The sequence below is a fragment of the Leopardus geoffroyi genome, chromosome B1 (assembly GCF_018350155.1).
Source record: "Leopardus geoffroyi isolate Oge1 chromosome B1, O.geoffroyi_Oge1_pat1.0, whole genome shotgun sequence".
Taxonomy (NCBI): domain Eukaryota; kingdom Metazoa; phylum Chordata; class Mammalia; order Carnivora; family Felidae; genus Leopardus; species Leopardus geoffroyi.
Genome location: NC_059327.1, coordinates 155,922,862 through 155,941,617, shown reverse-complemented (window position 1 = coordinate 155,941,617; position 18,756 = coordinate 155,922,862). Strand labels below are relative to the sequence as shown.

The 18,756-nt window shown below is 34.8% G+C and overlaps 1 long non-coding RNA gene across 3 annotated transcripts in view; it reads left to right on the top strand.

Annotated features, from left to right (window-relative positions):
* LOC123595935 overlaps window positions 1–10,240 on the top strand; it is a 32,125-nt gene extending 21,885 nt beyond the window's left edge. For all 3 annotated transcript variants that reach the window (XR_006711443.1, XR_006711440.1, XR_006711439.1), the window contains 2 exons: window positions 5,097–5,171; window positions 8,754–10,240. This is a non-coding gene — a long non-coding RNA (uncharacterized LOC123595935). The remainder of the gene's footprint in view (window positions 1–5,096; window positions 5,172–8,753) is intronic.
* Window positions 10,241–18,756: the final 8,516 nt, after the last annotated feature.

The following is an 18,756-nucleotide window of genomic DNA, read 5'->3' as shown; positions in this document are numbered from 1 at the left end:
GGAATGCAGAAAATCCTCAACTTACCATAGTTCGGTGATCCATGCTCAGTGCTCCTTCTGGAATTAATTAGGTTCAAAGCATTTGATCAAGAAAGATTTATATAATGTATTAGAAATATTCAATTTTTAACTAAGAGTAAAGAAGGCTTAAAGTGATAGTTACTCAAATCAAAATAATAATATCTTAGAATTTTAGTCCTTTGTGTTATAAAAGTTTTATATCTATAATAAATAAACTTCAAAAATGTCTAATGAACTTTGAGGTAATAGTAATAGTAAAAAGTCATAAAATTGAGTAACTTACAACACATTTGAAATCACTTTAAACTTCCAATTTATTCAATTTAAAATAAATATATATATGTCTTATCAATAAAGTTATATCAAGGTAGATAAAAATCTAAATGGTTTAAACACCTTAAAGTCATATTTAAAAATGGTAATATTCTGACTAGAAAAAAAACAAGGTTAAAACACAAAGCAAAACACAACCTGAATGTTCTTGGAGAAAAAAAAAATGCCTTTTGAAATTTGAATTTGCACACTAAGGCAGGCAATCATATACAACATTGGAAAATCAAAGCTATCAAGCAAGAAAAAAGCTTTCCATTTCAAAATAATACTTCAGTATGTAATAGACTTTAAAAGAACACTTTCAGGGTTGTTAGGTCATTTTTGTGTCCTCTCTCAAGGGTTGTTATGTTGTGAGACTCTTTCCCAAAGAAATTCAGATGTTTTATGACCAATTTATTCTTCCTCTATTAGAAGAACAAGGAAGGAAAAAGTCAGATTGGCCTACAATTTTTTCCAGAAACACACCATTACACCCATTCTTTAGTTCCTCTTAAGAATAGAAAGATCTAGAAATAAATTTCTACTCTTTTTTAATCTAAAGGCATTCTGCATAGTAGATTCTTGCAGCAGAACTTTATTAGATGGCGGAAGTACTGAATGACAGAAAGAATTATCAGCATACTTACAAAACATAAAGTAATGCATTTGTCAATGTTTTTTGGCATTTTTTGTTCAATATAAATAGCAAGATCACAAGTTTGTGTGTTAAAGATAAATTAGATATATGAAATAAAGTGCAACATATATTAAGAAAGAAGATGTGGTATATATATACAATGGAGTATTACTGGGCAATCAAAAAAGAATGAAATCTTGCCATTTGCAACTAACATGGATGGAACTGGAGGGTATTATGCTAAGCGAAATTAGCCAGGCAGAGAAAGACAAATATCATATGACTTCACTCATATGAGGACTTTAAGATAAAAAACAGATGAACATAAGGGAATGGAAGCGAAAATAATATAAAAACAGGAAGGGGGACAAAACATAAGAGACTCTTAAATATGGAGAACAAACAGGGTTACTAGAGTGGTTGTGGGAGAGGGGATGGGCTAAATGAGTAAGAGGCATTAAGGAATCTACTCCTGAAATCTTTGTTGTACTATATGATAACTAACTTGAATGTAAATTAAAAAAAAAAAAACTAAATAAATAAAAAAAAAGAAACAAAGAAAGAAATAGGATGTGAACCACGCCAGGCCAAGAAATAATGCCCTTACTAAATAAAGGCACAACATCTTCGGACTTAGTTAGCATGAACTTTCTTATATAAGCCATATGTAAAAATTGTTTGTATGATAGAAACTAAGAAATAATATTCCTATTAGAGATGTGAAAATTCAATTCAGAGTCAGAAACCATTCTGGTGCTAGCCTGAACTCTATTACATAAGTATATCATTTAAAAATAAACCATTTTCACTCTCTCAGACATTTGGTGTTCCCGTGACTAAGATAGTTTATGCTACCAAAGAGACTTTCTTATTTTGACAGACATAAAGGTAGCTTATGAGCCACCAAAAATGTTTGCATGTGACACTAAACATGTAAGCTTGCCATCAATACACAATGCTTCTTGGCTAAGGCCTTTACCAAAGTGCATAAACAAGTTCATAAGGGTTGATTGTTTTGCTGCTTCAACCGATTTGCCTGCTTGCCATAAAGAGCTCCAAAGTGCAACATCTTGAAGATATTCCTTATATTTAACACCACAGGAAACCACTTTGGCACTCTCAATTTGTTGAGATTTTTTTTTTTTTGAAGTGGGGGCACTACATGGTGGAAAAACATGCCGGGGTTGTTTGTTTCCCACAAACAGGCCATCTTGCTGTGAGAAAAGGGAAGCTCCTATCACAAGCTTCTGCAGAAATGCACTGATTGGCACTCTGCTGACTCGTTGATCTTAAGCACAGCCAGCAGAAGCCTGATTGTAATTATACTTGTTCCTGCTCTCTATGTATACATCAGGTGCAGCGGGGCTCTCGGGATGTGCTGTTTAGTATCAAAACCCAACAGAGTTGGAGAGTTCCCCTTTCTCATTCACTGGTAGGCAAGGAAACACATTTAACATGGCTAAGTTGTTTGCAAGCCAAGTCAAACATAGCAGGGCTCATGATCGGAGCCTAGCCAAGTGCTCAGAGTGGGTGGTCAATGCACATTTGTCTAATTTAATTGAATGATCACAGAGAGCTTTAAGCTAAATTGGAGCTTTAAAAATTTTCCATTATAAGCGCCAGTTTTTAACACTAAAATATGGTGGAGGATTCATATTCTCAGAATGTGATTACCGGGGTCTTTCTGAAAATCTCCTGTGGTGTAGGCTAAGATTAGCATATGGGACCAGTATGGTCACAATGGAAACTTCTGCCATAATTTTTTAGCCCTCCTATAAAGGTAATCAGCTATTCAGTATCCTTTTAACAAAACCATTCTCTTTTTCAATTATCCAGTTATTTCTGTTTCTTACAACTGAGAATCTTGACTGATATCAGAGATTCATTAAGAATGTTCCCGAATTTGAAGCCTTTAGGCAATTAAAACAGAGAAAATAGATTTATGAATTAACACAGAATTGGCAAACATCGTGATATTAAAATATGACATTTCAAAATAATATTTTTAAATGACATCATAACACTAAAAATGTAAAACAAACATAATTTATTTAAAAGTATTTTAGGGTTATCATTTAGCCTTATACAAAGATAACCATTTTTCAGAGTGCAAAGAGTGCTCCATAAGCATCTGGGAATAACCGCTCTAGAACAAAGTCTATTCCTAACTGCCCTTCTCACCATGCCTCATAAACTACCATTTTATTTCATCTTTATTACCCCCTAATTTGTCTCCTTTTATTCCTTTGTAATGACATTGTAATGGATTTAAATAACATTAGTCTGTGGATAAACTAGGTTGGGAAAAATGGCTTAAAAAGAAAAGGATCCCCAAATCGATCCATAGAGGCAACAAATCTTTATGATAACCCAACTGGCCTTCTTGTTGAAACTGACAAGCTGATCCTAAAATTCATAAGGAAATGGAAGGGACCCAGAATAACCAAAAAATATATATTGACAAAGAACAACGTTGGAGGTTTTCCACTTCCTGACTTCCAAACTTACTAGAAAGCCACAGTAAACAATACTGTGTGGTATTAATATAAGTATATACATATAGCTTAACAAAATAAAGTTGATAATTCAGAAATAAACCCATACATTTACAGTCAATTGATTTTCTACAAGGAAATCCAATAAAGAAAGAATAGTTTCTTCAACAAATGGTGCTGGGACAACCACATAGTCACATTCAAAAGAATGAAATTGAACATGTATTTACCACCATATACAAAAATTAACTCAAAATGGGTCAAATACTGAAATGTAAGAGCTAGAACTCTAAAACTCATAGAGAAAAAAAAACATGGGTGTAAATATTTGTGACCTTGGATTAGGTAATAATTTCCTAAACCAAAACCATAGAAAAAATAAGTTGGATTTCATCACAATTTTAAACTTTCATGCTGCAAAGGATACCACCAAGAAAGAGAAAAGACACCCAGAATAGGAGAAAACCTTTGCAAATTATATATATGACAATGGTTTATTATCCAGAACATATAAAAACTATTACAATTCAAAAATAGAATGTCAACCCAATTTAAGAATTTAGCCAAGGAAATGAAGAAACGTTTATCCAAATAAGATATACAAATGGCCAAAATACACAGTAAAAGAGACTGAATCTCTTTAGTCATTAGGAAAATGCAAATCGAAACTAAAAAGAGATACACTTCAAACCCACTAGGATGACTACAACCAAAATATCAGACAATGAAAACATTGGTGGGGATGTGGAGAAATTGGAATACACACACACTGCTGGTGAATATGTAAAATGGTGTGATCACTTTGGAAAATATTTAGCCAACTGCACAAAAGTTTGAATATAGAGTTACCATATGACCATTCTGGGAAAGGCAAAACTTTAGGGATGGAAAACAGATCAGTGGTACCAGAGATTGGTAGTAGAGGTAGAACTTTGCCTTCAAGAGCCTGCAGAAGAGAATTTTACAGTGATGGAACTTTTTTACATAGTACTCTGGTGTTAGGTACATGACTCTTGCCTTTGCCAAGACACATAGGATTATTCACAGCGAAGATTGAAGTTTCTAGTTTGCAAATTTTGAAAAATCAACCAGGATGTCAGTTAATTGCAGGATGGAATATAGACTGTGACATAAAAAAATCTTATTAGATTACAAATATAAGGCATAATTTCACTGAAGGCTAAAAAAAAGTCAGCATAAATAACTGTAAAACAGTGTTTTGATTAGATATTAAAGCTAAGGACAAAAAGAACTGTATACAACCACTGTTGTCTTGTTGGTAAATTTGTCTGTCAGGGGCAGTTTAGCAACTCTGAAACTACTTTACATGTATATAGGGTTGAACATATAATTAAATAAATTGTACATAGTGAGACCTAGTTTCTCACTGCCTCACTGAGAAGGAAGTTACAAATAAGCAAGGAAGAAAGGCTATAATGAGCTTCATGGTGCTGTTAGTTTCAAAAATATCAGTATGAATTTATTTTTATGTTAATATATATACATACAGGTTCAGTAGATATGTGTATCCATGCATACATACAGGTATTTTCTGACTTTGTCAGCTACGGACCTAAAAGTTGATATCCAGTAACAATAAGTACATCTCACACCCAGATCTTGGTTTCCAGATACATAATTCCAAAAAGACTTACAGATCCTTGAAGAAATGACTTGTTCTAAGGCTGAAATTGAGAAAATACAAGGTGAGCCTGGAGTATCTTACAGTATAAAAAAAGTAAGAAAAGGCTTGGGGTGCCTGGGTGGCTCAGTTGGTTAAGTGTCTGACTTCAGCTCAGGTCATGACTTTATGATTCATGGGTTCAAGCCCCGCATTGGGCTCTGTGCTGAAAGCTCAGAGCTTGGAACCTACTTCCGATTCTGTCTCCCTCTCTCCCTGCCCTTTCCCTGATCACACTCTCTCTCTCTTTCTCTCAAAAACAAATAAACATTTTTAAAAATTAGAAAAAAGAAAGAAAGTACGAAAAACCTCAAGAAAAGGAGACTGAGTAGGAGCCCCTGTCTTAGGGGCACAGACGTGAAACAGAAAGAGTTCCCAATAGCCGACCTGAAACAATTTCTGCAATACAATAAATAAGGATCATATTGAATTACAAACCCAAAGAATATAATAAATATTCATACACCCATGCTAATATAAATAATTGAATAAATAAATAAATGAGGAGAAGGAACAAATCTCTTTATGGAAAATTCCAATAACTAAATGTAGAAGGAATGAACAATACACAGGCAGTCCAGTGATGAATGCTAAAGCTAATAAGTAAACCTGTAAGCGAAACAGAATGTTTGCCAAATTTCAAAATATTTCCCCAAAAGTATTTATTAAAAATTGTAATGGTTTTTACCATGTGTCCACAAATGCATTGCTACTTCTCCTTCCAGATAGTGAAGTTTAATTACCTTCCTCTTGAGTCTAGGTTGGCTTTAGTGACTTGCCTGTAACAAGGGAAGTACAGTAACTTTACAGTGGAGAAATTTAGAAGATATCGCCTTAAGCAGTATGTTCGTTTTCTAAGACTATGGTAACCACAGAGTGCCACAAAGTCAGCGGCTTAAAACAACAGAAATGCATACTCTTCCAGTTCTGGAGGTTATCAATCTGAAATCAGTTGCCGGCAGGGCCATGCTTCCTCTGAAGTCTCCAGAAGAGAATTCTTCCTTTTCTCTTCTATGATGGTTACTACCAGTGTTTGGCATTCCTTCGCTTCACTCCAATCTCTGCCTCTGTCTTCCCATGGCTTTATTCACTGTCTATCTGTGTCTATTGCCAAATTTTCCTCTTAAAAGGATAACAGGCATTGGTTTCAGTGTCCAACCTAATTTGTATGACTTCATCTTAACTTGATGTAACTGCAAAGAACTTATTTACAAAAAAGTTCACATTTTCAGGTTCCAGGTGGATATGAATTTTGTGAGACACTATTCAACCCAGAACAAGCGATCAAGAATAACACCAACAATAAAAAGTCATATATCTTTCCATTAGATTTATAAGGGCTGATTTAATGTCTTTTTAGAAAATTCCTACATCTTGCCATTAGAGTCTGTTGATCATCTTTTCCATGTGAGTTGTCATTTTCCTGGCTCTTCACATGTTGAATAATCTTGAATTTTACTCTGGGCATTTTGAAAATTGTGTTATGAGACTTCGGGTCTTATTTTAAGTATTATGGATAATGTTGAAGTTTCTATGTTAGCAGGCAATCGACCCCATGGGGTATAGGCTTCAAGAACTGACCAACATTCTATAGGTTTTGGTTTCCTTGTCACTTCAACTTTTAGAGCCTTTACCATGTTATTTGGATCTGTTCTCTGTGTGTTCCACTCATTGCTCAGCCTGGAACTTGAGTGGGGGGTCTATCTCTTAGTTCAGTTCTTAAAGTTGTTAATACGCTATTTAGGATTACATCCATGCATATAGAACTCAGTGATGAGCCCAACAGTTCATTACAAATTTATGTAGGTTGCTTTTTCAAGCTCCCTCTTCTCCATAAGTTCCCTTATACTTTCCAATTCCCAAGGACTCTCCTTTTCAGTCCTCCATCCAGAAAGCTGGGGCTATATTTACCTCACTCAGCCACATAATTCTTGCACACAGAGTGGAGTCACGGTAGGGTGGAGAGAGACTCAAAGCTGTAAGGGCTGCTCCCACCTCTTGGGAACACAGTCCTTCTGATCGAAGAGGAAGTTTCCCCTCTCTCATTTTAGGCATCATTGTAGTAGTACTATCACGACTGTTGCTACCAAATTTCCTTCCTGCTCCCTAAACATGAAATAAGGGGCTCCTTCTAGAGATCTCTATATCGTTGCTGATGTCCACTTCTGGATAGCCAATGACTTGAATCCAAACTAGAAATAATGGAAAAAATGGTAAAATCACTACCAGTCCTGAGTCACTAAAAATTATTCTTGTTATTTTCCTTTCAGAATCCTCAAATTGCTGCTTAATCATTATGTCCGAGTTTTATAGTGTCTTAAGCAGGAGAGACAGGGTAAACTATGCTTATTCCATTTACCTGGAATAAGAACCACTATAATGAACACAAACTAGAAATAAATAATAGAAATATATTACAAAAATCTACAAATATTTGGAAATTAAACAACATATTCTAAATACACAGAGCATTCTTGGGGCGCCTGTGTGACTCAGTCAGTTAAGCATCCGACTTCAGCTCAGGTCATGATCTCGCGGTCCGTGAGTTCGAGCCCCGCGTCGGGCTCTGGGCTGATGGCTCAGAGCCTGGAGCCTGTTTCCGATTCTGTGTCTCCCTCTCTCTCTGCCCCTCCCCCGTTCATGCTCTGTCTCTCTCTGTCCCAAAAATAAATAAACGTTGAAAAAAAAAATAAAAATAAATAAATACACAGAGCATTCTAAATGCTTCAAAAGACCCTAAAATAGATTTTTAGTAAAATGTAAATGAAAATACAACATATCCAAATTTGAGAAAAGCAGCTAAAGCAGTGCTTAGAGTAAGAACTATGCCATAAATATTCATATTAGAAAAGAAGAGGGCACCTGGGCAGCTCAAGTCAGTTTAGTGTCTGACTGTGGCTCAGGTCATGATCTTGTGGTTCATAAGCTCTGAGTCAGGCACCCACATCAGGCTCGCTGCTGTCAGCCTGTCAGCACAGAGCCTGGTTTAGGATCTTCTGTCCCCCTCTCTCTGCCCCTCCCCTGCTTGCACTCTCCCAAAAATAAAAAAATATATATAATTTTTTAAAAATAATTTAAAAAAAGAAAAGAAGATATCAAATATATAAACTAGGTTGTGAAGGGTAGCAGAATATGCCACCCCCAAATATACCACCTTGGCATAGTGATTATTTTGAGCTGTAAGCACATGAAAAACAGCAAATGCATGGAAAGGTTTTCTCTGAATTCCCCTTATCTGCCTAAAGACAGATCCTCCAAAAGGAACTCTGTTGTCAGAAATCCCTGCCCTAGGAGATTCATCAACCAGGAAAGATCCACTTCTTACAGGAGGGGAGACTAGAAAGCTGACCCCACATCCAGACAGATTTTGTCAAAAACTATCATAGTTCCCATCTATTCCTCTATGGACCTATTCACCTTTCCCAAAAATCATTTACCCTCCCCTAAGACACTTCTCTTTTCCCTATTAAGATGGTAGGTATGCCTGAATTCTAAGCCAGCTCTTTGAATGACTTATATTTTCCTGGTTATTTTCCTTATATACATAAAGTATACAGGTTAAAAACTTGTGTTTATTTTTGGCATGTTAATCTGCTTTTTATTACAGAAATCCCAGCTGAGAACTCGGAAGTGTAGAAAGAAAATTATTTTTCTTCCTTTACTGTTTTCACTCTCAGAAACTGGATAAATAAGAGTTGAATAAAACTAAAGCAAGGGGAAGGAAGGCGATAATAAAGACAAAAGCAGAAATTAATACAACTTAAGGGAGAAGAGAAACAATAGAGAAAACCAGCATAACCAAATGTTCTTTGAAAAGATGTATAAGCCAACTGACTTGTTGCTTGGATCAAGATGATGATAGAGTAGAGATGGTGAGAAATAGTCAGATTCTGGATATGTTTTGATGGTTGAGCCTATAGGACTTTTGATACATTAGCAGAAGGCTATGAGAAAAAGAATCAGGGATGTCTTCAAGGGTTTGGATCTAAGCCACTAGGAAAATACATTTGCCATACACCAATAAAAGGAAAACAGAAGAAGGAGCAGGTTTAGGAGGTACATCAGTCAAGATATGTTTTTTCTCTGAACATGACAGAGGAAACCATATAAAAATTACTTTAACATTATGTAAGTTTATAGTATAGCTCATGTAAAACAAGTCTGGAGAGAGATAATCAAAATATCATTGGAGATTCAAAATCACATATTTATGCTCTGCTGTCCTGGCACATGTTTCTCCTTCTCAATTTCAACTGTTGTTATTCAGATGAGACCAAATCCAGTAAATATGTGCTCATTCAAGCTGAAAGAAGGAAATTCAGGCTCTCTTTATGGGAACCCTTTCAATTGTGTTAGTTCTCTTTAAGCAGCCACGCTGAAAGTCCCATGTAATAGATCCATTGACATCACATTGGTTAGAGTTAGATGCAGGACAAGCCCTTTTGCAAAAAAGGCTCTAGACAAAGTAATATCTGATACTGGACACTGATCTATTCAACTAAAACCATGGCTCCAGAGGGCACATGCTAAAAATTCTGTGGAATAAGAAGGAGAGGGAGATGGAGATTAGGAAATATACAGAGCCACATGGGGATAAAATATGGCAATGAGAAAATCTTGGAAATTCTGTGATAGATGCACACAGTGATATGACATAATGACATGAAGAACAGTATGAGAAATGTTAGCATTTGTAGTGATCCAAAGGCAGCAATCTAACAATCTAGCCTAGTCAAAAAGCCAGTCAGATGGTCACAAACATTTTGAAAGAGAAAATTCAGGTGTTAAAGAACAGGATAGAAGTAAGAAAAAAAAAAAACAAACAGGCAAAAGAGTTTGAAGGAGAAGACAGAAGACAGAATCTGGAAAAATTATCTGAAAAGGAGCAGCAAAGACTCCACAGAGTGCTTGTAGACCAAGGTATGGAGTGGAAAGGAGAGGGGAACAGTAACTTGTACTAAAAACTTTGGTCATTGTTGCAAATCTAATTTCAATTATAGAACAGCTCCTATATACCATCCATGGTACAGATGGGACACAGTTACATCTTTATCACTAATTACTGGTAACTAACAATTATTGGTAATGTTGGTAATTATTTTTTTTTAATTTTTTTTTAACGTTTATTTATTTTTGAGAGAGAGACAGAGCATGAACGGGGGAGGGTCAGAGAGAGGGAGACACAGAATCCGAAACAGGCTCCAGGCTCTGAGCTGTCAGCACAGAGCGCGACGCGGGGCTCGAACTCACGGACCGCGAGATCATGACCTGAGCCGAAGTCGGCCGCCCAACCGACTGAGCCACCCAGTCGCCCCAGTAATGTTGGTAATTATTAAAGATATTTTGGTCAAGTAATTTAGCATAAGAAAAAAAATCATTTCATTTACTTTTTATAGGTAGCATTGGATTTGAGAGTTTTTTCAGCCACCAAGTTTCATTTAGTCACTCTGAATGCATGGTGATACAATTTATATATTAACTATTACAAAACACTGACAACTATCAACAAAGGCTGTGTTTTTATTAATATATTTTAACAAATAATATAGAAGGGATGTTGTATACGTACATGGTAGTTTATTGATTCAATATATTTTTGTTTAGTACATGAGACAGAAAAGGAGTAACATTTTGTTATTTGTATCAATAAAGAATTCTTTCATTGAAGGCACATTTCATCATCCATACCAATGATAAGGGAATTGCTAAGAAGAAATCTATACAAATGTAGAATACAGGAAATAGCTGGGCAATCTCCTTTATGGTTATTTCTTATTATTTACAAACACCTATATAACAATTGTCCAAAAAAAACATTCCCCTTCCTTACCTTTCTTCTTTTCTTTAAAGAATCTTAACCTATGTGAAAAAAAAGAATCCAAAATATTTTACTTGCAACTATATTATTTGACCCAATGTTATAGAAATACCTAAGTTTTCATTGACAGCTTCCTTTCCCTTGTATTGAAACGAAGCTGCTGGAGAAATTATTTCTTGTAGGTTTGAAAATGATTGCAAATATCAACAATTGGTTCAGTAACTACTGGAATTATTGTTTGATTTAAATATAAACTATTTTATTGTTTTAAGTGGATCAAGGATAGTAACAGTTTTATAAGAACAGAGACTTTAAAAGATAATACTTCCACTCTTGTGGCCTAAAAACTGTCTGAATAAACCTCTGATGAAGGAGATTTATCCACAGTTATCACCCCCATCTATAAATGAAGAATTGAGTCTCCATAATATAGACAAAAGGGAAACATGTAATGAAACTTGAGCAATGTATTAAAAAGGAAACTGCCCTTTAGAGATAATGGATCTATTCTCTACTCCATGCATGAATGCAACTCTCATTAACACTAATGGAAGTTACTCATGAGCATCAAGAAAATATACCTGGTATAACGGATTTCCAAAATGGGTAATGGCATCTAATCTATTCCTAGTATGGTTGTGTCTTTATGTAGCCAAACAAAAGTACCTCTGAAATTTGGGGATAGAGATAAGCATTTAAGTAAAGAACTTTAAAGTATTAAGAAACTCAGAACACAGCAGTACCTTTGCATGTTTTCTTCCCTCTCAAACAACCTTTTCCTCAGGGTGCCTGGATTAAGCGTCCTACTCTTAATCTCGGCTCAGGACATGATCCCACAATTCGGTTCGTGAGATCAATCCCCACATGTAGAGCTCCACGTCCAGCTCTGAGTTGACAGCGTGGAGCCCACTTGGGATTCTCTCTTTCCCTCTCTCTGCTCCTCCTCTGCTCGCTCTCTCCTTCTCAAAAATAAATAAACATTAACAAAATAATAAAACTGTCTTTAAAAAAAACTTTTTCCAGTCACAGTGATTTACTTATATTCTGCCACTGCATAGATTTTAGGAGACTGGTTTCAAACAGTGATGTCATCTGATTAAAACATCATAACCTATAGTGCACTACCACGATGCCTGACACAAAATTAGTGCACAGATAAGTTTGGTTGTTTTCCCAATTTCATTTGGATATTCTGTTTTGAAAATTGTCATGATATTAGCTATCAATAATCCAGAAAACTTTTTTTCTCTTCATCAAAGATTCCTGATTAAACATTACCTATTGATGTGTTGGTAGCTTCAGTTAGCTGCCTGAAAATTTTTTACTGTAAAATTTCTAAAAATCAGATAGTCACAACATTCAAGTAAATGAATTTTTTTTTATTAAGCAAGTTATAGATATAATTTACCTAATTTATTGAAAATAGTCAAGTTAGATATTGATAGAATATTCCAATATACATCAAAATAAAACCAGGGAAGTTCTGTTAACCCTTCACCTAAATATCCTCCATGATTTCTGTCAAAAGTGTATTGTCAGTATTAAACACCAGTACTTATGTTCAGAAATACTTAAGGACAGGCTCTCTGTAGATCTCTTCTGTGTTCAACCATAGGACAGAAAAGAGTCCATTGTTTTGAAATCAGTTACTTCACAGTTCATGGTTTTGGTTTCTCTATAAGTAATTAATTCCCCAGTTTATCTAAATGAGTTCTTATCTGTTTCATGTATTGACATATCAGGAGTTTTCTCTGATCGTTTCTCTGCAATTTTTTCCTACTAAAATTAAGTTTCAGACGTTTGCCAGTCACATATCTTCTTGTTCAATAATGGGGATTGCTTTTGTTCAACATGTAGATCTTTCTTTCTCTCACTCAATCTTCCTCCCTCTCTCTCTCTGTCTCTCTTCCTCTCTCTTGCCTTTTGCTTTCCTTTTTGTCAACTGTATATAAAACTTAAGCATTTCTCCTCTTCTTTATTATCTAACAGGGTAAAACAAATTAATTTTATTGAAGCTTTCAAGAATCGTGTGCAAGATAGAAACCAAACTGGCTTAATGCTGATATAAACAACTTCATATTTTCCATGATAATCATATATATATAAATACACTAAAATTTTTTGCCAAAGATTCAAGCCGTTACTTCTGAGATCTAAAACTTGAGAAATGAGAGAAAAATAGAGATTCTGACATGGAATGTATAAGCATCATAGATCAAACAAGTAGTAGGGGAAGCTGGCAAGAATAGAATTAGCATGACTGAAAATTTCCTATATGTATAACATTTGAAATATTAAGTAGTACTATCATACATTTAGGATCTCTTTGAATGCAAAGATCCTGAAGCTTAGAGAGATTTAGCAAAATTCCTGAAGACATATACATTATAAATAGTATATGTACACATGCATACACACATACGGGTGTGTATATATATATATCCAAAACTCTTGAATTTTCCACAGCTAGACAAGGCTGCCTCATTAATAAAATGGAATTTTATTTACCCAAAACTCCCTAGCCCCTGAGTAGGTAAGGCAAGCCAACGAATTAGAATGCTTTTGGTCTCCTACAATACTTCTAACTATATGCACCTCTAAACTACATGATCTATACACTAGAAAACAACTTTTATTTATTTGTTTGTTTATTTATTCATTTTTTATTGAGAGAGTGATACAGAGCACATGAGTGGGGGAGGGGGAGAGAAAGAGAGAGAGAGAGAGAGAGAGAGAGAGAGAGAGAATCTCAAAGTAGGCTCCACACCCAGCAAAGAGCCCCATACAGGGCTTAGTCTCTCCACTGTGAGATCATGACCTGAAGCAAAAACAAGAGCCAGTTGTTTAACCTACTGAGCCACCCAGCACCCCCCAAAAAATATCTCATTTTCAAAAGTCTACAGTGGCCCAGTTATTTCATATTTCATATTGCATGTATATTGCTATTAATCCCAAACATAATTTTTTCAAGGGCATGTTTTCCCATTCTGATTCAGAAGAACCCTATTGGTTCCCCCATTTCCTAATATAAAATGAGGATAACCTGCCCTCTACCCTCACACAGTTGTTGAAGGATAAAATTTATGCAAAATCATCTTTTTTGTTAGAGTGAGCTATGTTGCAATTTTTCAGTTCCATTGTTAGGGACTGATCTATTCCAGCTGCTAACTCAGGAAAGGAAAGGTAAGCCCTGGAACGCTGCCAGGGCCAACTGCTCAGACCCAGAGAATCCCAAGGGGGCTGGACAAATCAAAAGCACAGCTCCTGGCTGGTTTTGCCAGCAATGTTTCCAAACCAACTCAGATAAACTCATCACAAGAGAAGCCTATAATTCAGGAGAGGAGGGTTTAGAAAAGAGAAAAAGAGAAATTTATTTTGGGTGCTGGCAGCCAGAGAAGGTGGCAGGCTCAAGCCCCAATAACCAACTGCTCCACCAGCTAAATGGACACCAAGGTTTTATAGAAAGGGTTTGGGGTGGCGGGCAGGGTATGTGAAAGAGAGCAAGCAGAAAGCGTGTGATCGTGAGTCCATAGGTGTTCAGCCCAGGATCCTGGGCAGGGAAGGGGGTGTGTTGGGTGTGGTCTCCTAGGCATTCTGTTGCTATCAGGACTTTTCTGGTCTGGAGGTTGGAATGTTCCTCTCAATGCAAAACATCTTCATCATGCCTCAAGAAAGTGTTACAGGAAATAAGAACAATGAGTTTCAGTTACAGCACCAGTTAAGTGGTCTTGTCTATTTCTGGTTTTAACTCTTGAGCAAGAGGGCTTATTAACACCATGACCTAAAATAATGCTTTACACATAATAACTCTAAATAAATAATTGAATGGATGATCTTTGACCTCTTGGTTCCACATACAACTCCAAAGAAGAAACACCATAAAAACTATTACCTATTACTATATTATAATTAAAAGAAACCATTTTTAGTGTTCTAAAAACAATATACTTTACATAGGTAACTATCATTCTCTTTACCATTTTCTTTATATACATCTGTTAATTTTGCATTTGAAGGGACGAGAGGGCATAATACAAAAGCATGGGAAATCCCCAAAAATACTTGTTCAAATCTCCAAAATATTGTTAATAGTATTTATGGTCTTTATGAAAGTTAAATAACTTGTTTGTGCTTCAGTCTCCATAGCTGCAAAACTGGAGCTAAATATTTACCCCATTGATTTGTTATGATAAAAAGGCACTGTACCTGGTACATATTATACATCAAATAAGTTATTATTACTTAATTGTCATCACCATCAACATGTTCAAGCCAATACAATGAAGTTAGAAAGAATTACTTCATAATCTACCATTTATATGTACAATTTACTGAAATGTGTTTTTTTAGGTGTGAACAATATTCGATAATTGATGGGCATTAAGTTAATTAGGGTGCACAAAGCACTAATTGCAGGGAACCAAAAGGATTCCCTAATACAAATGCCTCTCAAAATACAGAATTATTGTAATACCATCTACCATAGTATAGTAGTTCTAACAGCACACCATTACATATTTTTTCTCTGTAAAATCTAAATTTGCATACTCAAACGATGAATTTGTGCCCTTAGATGTTTAAACTGAATTTTTTTCCTTTCTTTCCTTATTGCTTTCCTTCATTTTTTCCTTTTTTTTCTTTTATCTTTCTTCCTTTTTTTTTCATTTCCAAAAATTTAAACTTCATTCAATATTCCAAGAAAATGAAACATTTTGCTAACTTCCTCCCCTTATTTTGTTATTTTATTCTCTCTTTATCCAAACTCTATTTTTAAATCCCTTTACTTCCAAGAAAGTCTCAAAACTCATTCATTCTAGAGTATAAACATATAAAGGCCAGATAAGAATTATAGTGATATTTGTGGAAAGGAGAAAGGTGTTATTTTACATTGGTTTAAACTAAAGTAATCAATCATCTAACAAACACCACCAAGTATAAAAAATTGGCCCTCAAAAATCTCACCCACTCATGGCTGGCTCCTGCCGAATTTTCATAACTGCATCTCTACAAAGTCCTAAATTATTGACTCAACACTTAAAGAAAAAGTATAACTGTCAGAAGCAAAATAGAAACACCAAAAGCACAAGAAATAAGTTACATAACTTTTAAAGCACACATTATGAGTTTATTCCAAACTTCTTGTCAAGGTAGAATATTGAATATTAATAATAGTTAAAAAGACCCTAAATACAATTTTCTGTAAAGATCTACCACAGCTATATCCAAGTTATCCTTCCAAAACTTTTTCTCCTTGCTCATATTGTATCTGTATCTCCTAAAAATAAGAATATTAGTTATATTTGCTTAGGAATCAGAAAAGAAAATACTCATCCTTTCATTTTGGTTCATATTTACCAAAGTATTACACCTTCATGTTTATTGTAACAAACCATATTCCAGTTAACACCTTAACTATTTGCCCTTCAATCTTTGATAAATGTAATGGAATTCTGAGTATGTCTAACAGAATTGCCTTCTAGTCTATTCTCAACCAGCATTATATTACGCCATGTTTCTTTTCAGGTCTGAATAGCTAAACCTTACATTTGATAGATTAAAGCAATGCTTTTTTTATTATTATTAAAAACACACACTGAGAAGAATAAACTTAAGAAAGAATAAAGATTGACTCTGTAAATTGGACCATAGAAAGTGCAAACCACAAAAGAGAATGGAGTTACATTAAAATAAGTATAATTTAAAAGTCAAATTTAAATATATGCAGAAAGCATATGAAATTGTGTGTATTTTAGCCATCAAGAACAGACAATATTATTTGCCTCCAAATTCTTAAGTTTCTTTAATGAAATAATATAATGTTTAAAATATGAGGAAAACCACTGTAAAAACTGAGTTGTGTTACTATGGCAACAGAAAACCATTCAACTAGTCTTAGGCACTAACGAAAGTGAAAATGAATCCTTGCTCCATGAGAAATAATTATTAAAGACGGATATGCACGATGCTAGTTACACTTTTGAGTTAAAAAATAGTGCAGTAATATTTAAAAGCATATTTCTTACATTTCTTATAGGAACATTATGCTCTGAGTCTTTAGAAATAAACTTTTTAAAAATTAAGAAAACATACCTTAATTCTGGAGACAACATGTGATGTCTCTTGGGATAAAGATGGTAGATCAAAACAATTGATTTCATTTTCTGCTTCACTCAACATATATTTATTAGGCTATGTCCTAGCACTGTGATGGGTACTCTGGATAAAATATTGAACAAACAATACAATCCCTATTATCTTGGTTACAAAGTAAAGTAGGAAAGACAGCAATCATTTAATCATATATATATATATATATATATATATATATAGTTACATGTAATCATAGGATCTTTGCATATGTTGTTTCTGCTGTCAGAAGCAATGGGTGGAAAGGAGGGTAGGAAACAAATTCCTGACATAGAGAGAATGTTTGGTGATTTCTAGAAACTGTTTTAAAAAAATCCGGTAGGGGCCCAAACATTCACGACCTTCGAGACCAGTTAAGACTTTGGTATTTAGTCTGAAGGCAATAAAGAACCAGTGAGAGAAACGATTCAGAAAAAAATGAAATAGTCATATTTTCATCTCAGAGAAAATTAAATTTCAGTTTTTTTGGGGAAACAATTATCAAAATCTTACAAAACAACAAAAGATTTGTATGTGAATGGCTGAGTTGCATGTCAGTTCCGGCTGCCAGGCTACACTTCTGCTCCCCACCATTTTTTTCATTTTCAGATTATGCTGAAGGAGCAGCTCCTACTGGGATGTGTTCTTCTCATGGCACAACAAAAAGAGTTCTCGGCAAATGGCAATGTCCTAAAGCCTCTAGCTTTAAAGTGAAACAAGATCTCTTTTGCTACAATGCCATTGGTTCCCACGAGCCAGATGGTCAAGACTGGCTAAGTAATCTGAAAACCTACTTTATCCACTCAAAGGCATGGTAAACTACACGGCAAGTGCATGGGAGAGGAGATATGTAATTATTAGAGAAGGGAGAGTATGATTAGGAATAATAAAACAATCTACTGTAGAGAATATTCTAACTTACCCACATATGTATGTTTAAATATATTTTTGTGACTTTAATAAAAGTATAAGATCATTGAGAAAGGTCATACCATTCTTAATATCACCTTTCTTGTTATTTAAGTATGAGGAGACAGGTGGTAGATCTATCATTAATGAAGCATTTAGAGGAAGTATTCAAGGATGACTACTTCAAGCAATAATTTGAAGACATCCTGCAAAATGTCATAAAATATGTATCTTCTAATAAAACAAAACAAAATTAAAACTCTTCTAGCTAATGGATTTTGAATCTCACATTGTGATTCATATTTGTTGTTTTGTTTTATCTATATCAAGCAATTTACTTTTAAAGGTCCCATGACCAGAATATCAGGGCTTATTCCCAGCTATTTGTGCCCATACATATCACAAATATACACAGTAATATCTCATGTAAATAAACCTTAAAACTTAGCCAACCACTTCCCATAAAGTAGTGCAGTTAATTGATGAACATAGTGAGGGTAATGATTTGGCATTTAAAATCTGAATCATATTTTATTTGAGAATTGATAGTTTAACTTTATTACAGATAGATAACCAAAATATATGTGCTAAGGTAGTAACTTCATTTTGTACTTTTTAATGAAGGAATTTCTAAAGCCATAAACAATTATCTCTTTGCCACTGAAAACGCTGCCTAATGATCTGGCCTCCTGGAAATTTCACCAATTTTTCTGGAAATTCGAACACCTCCTGCCTGATCAAACTGTACAGGAATTGT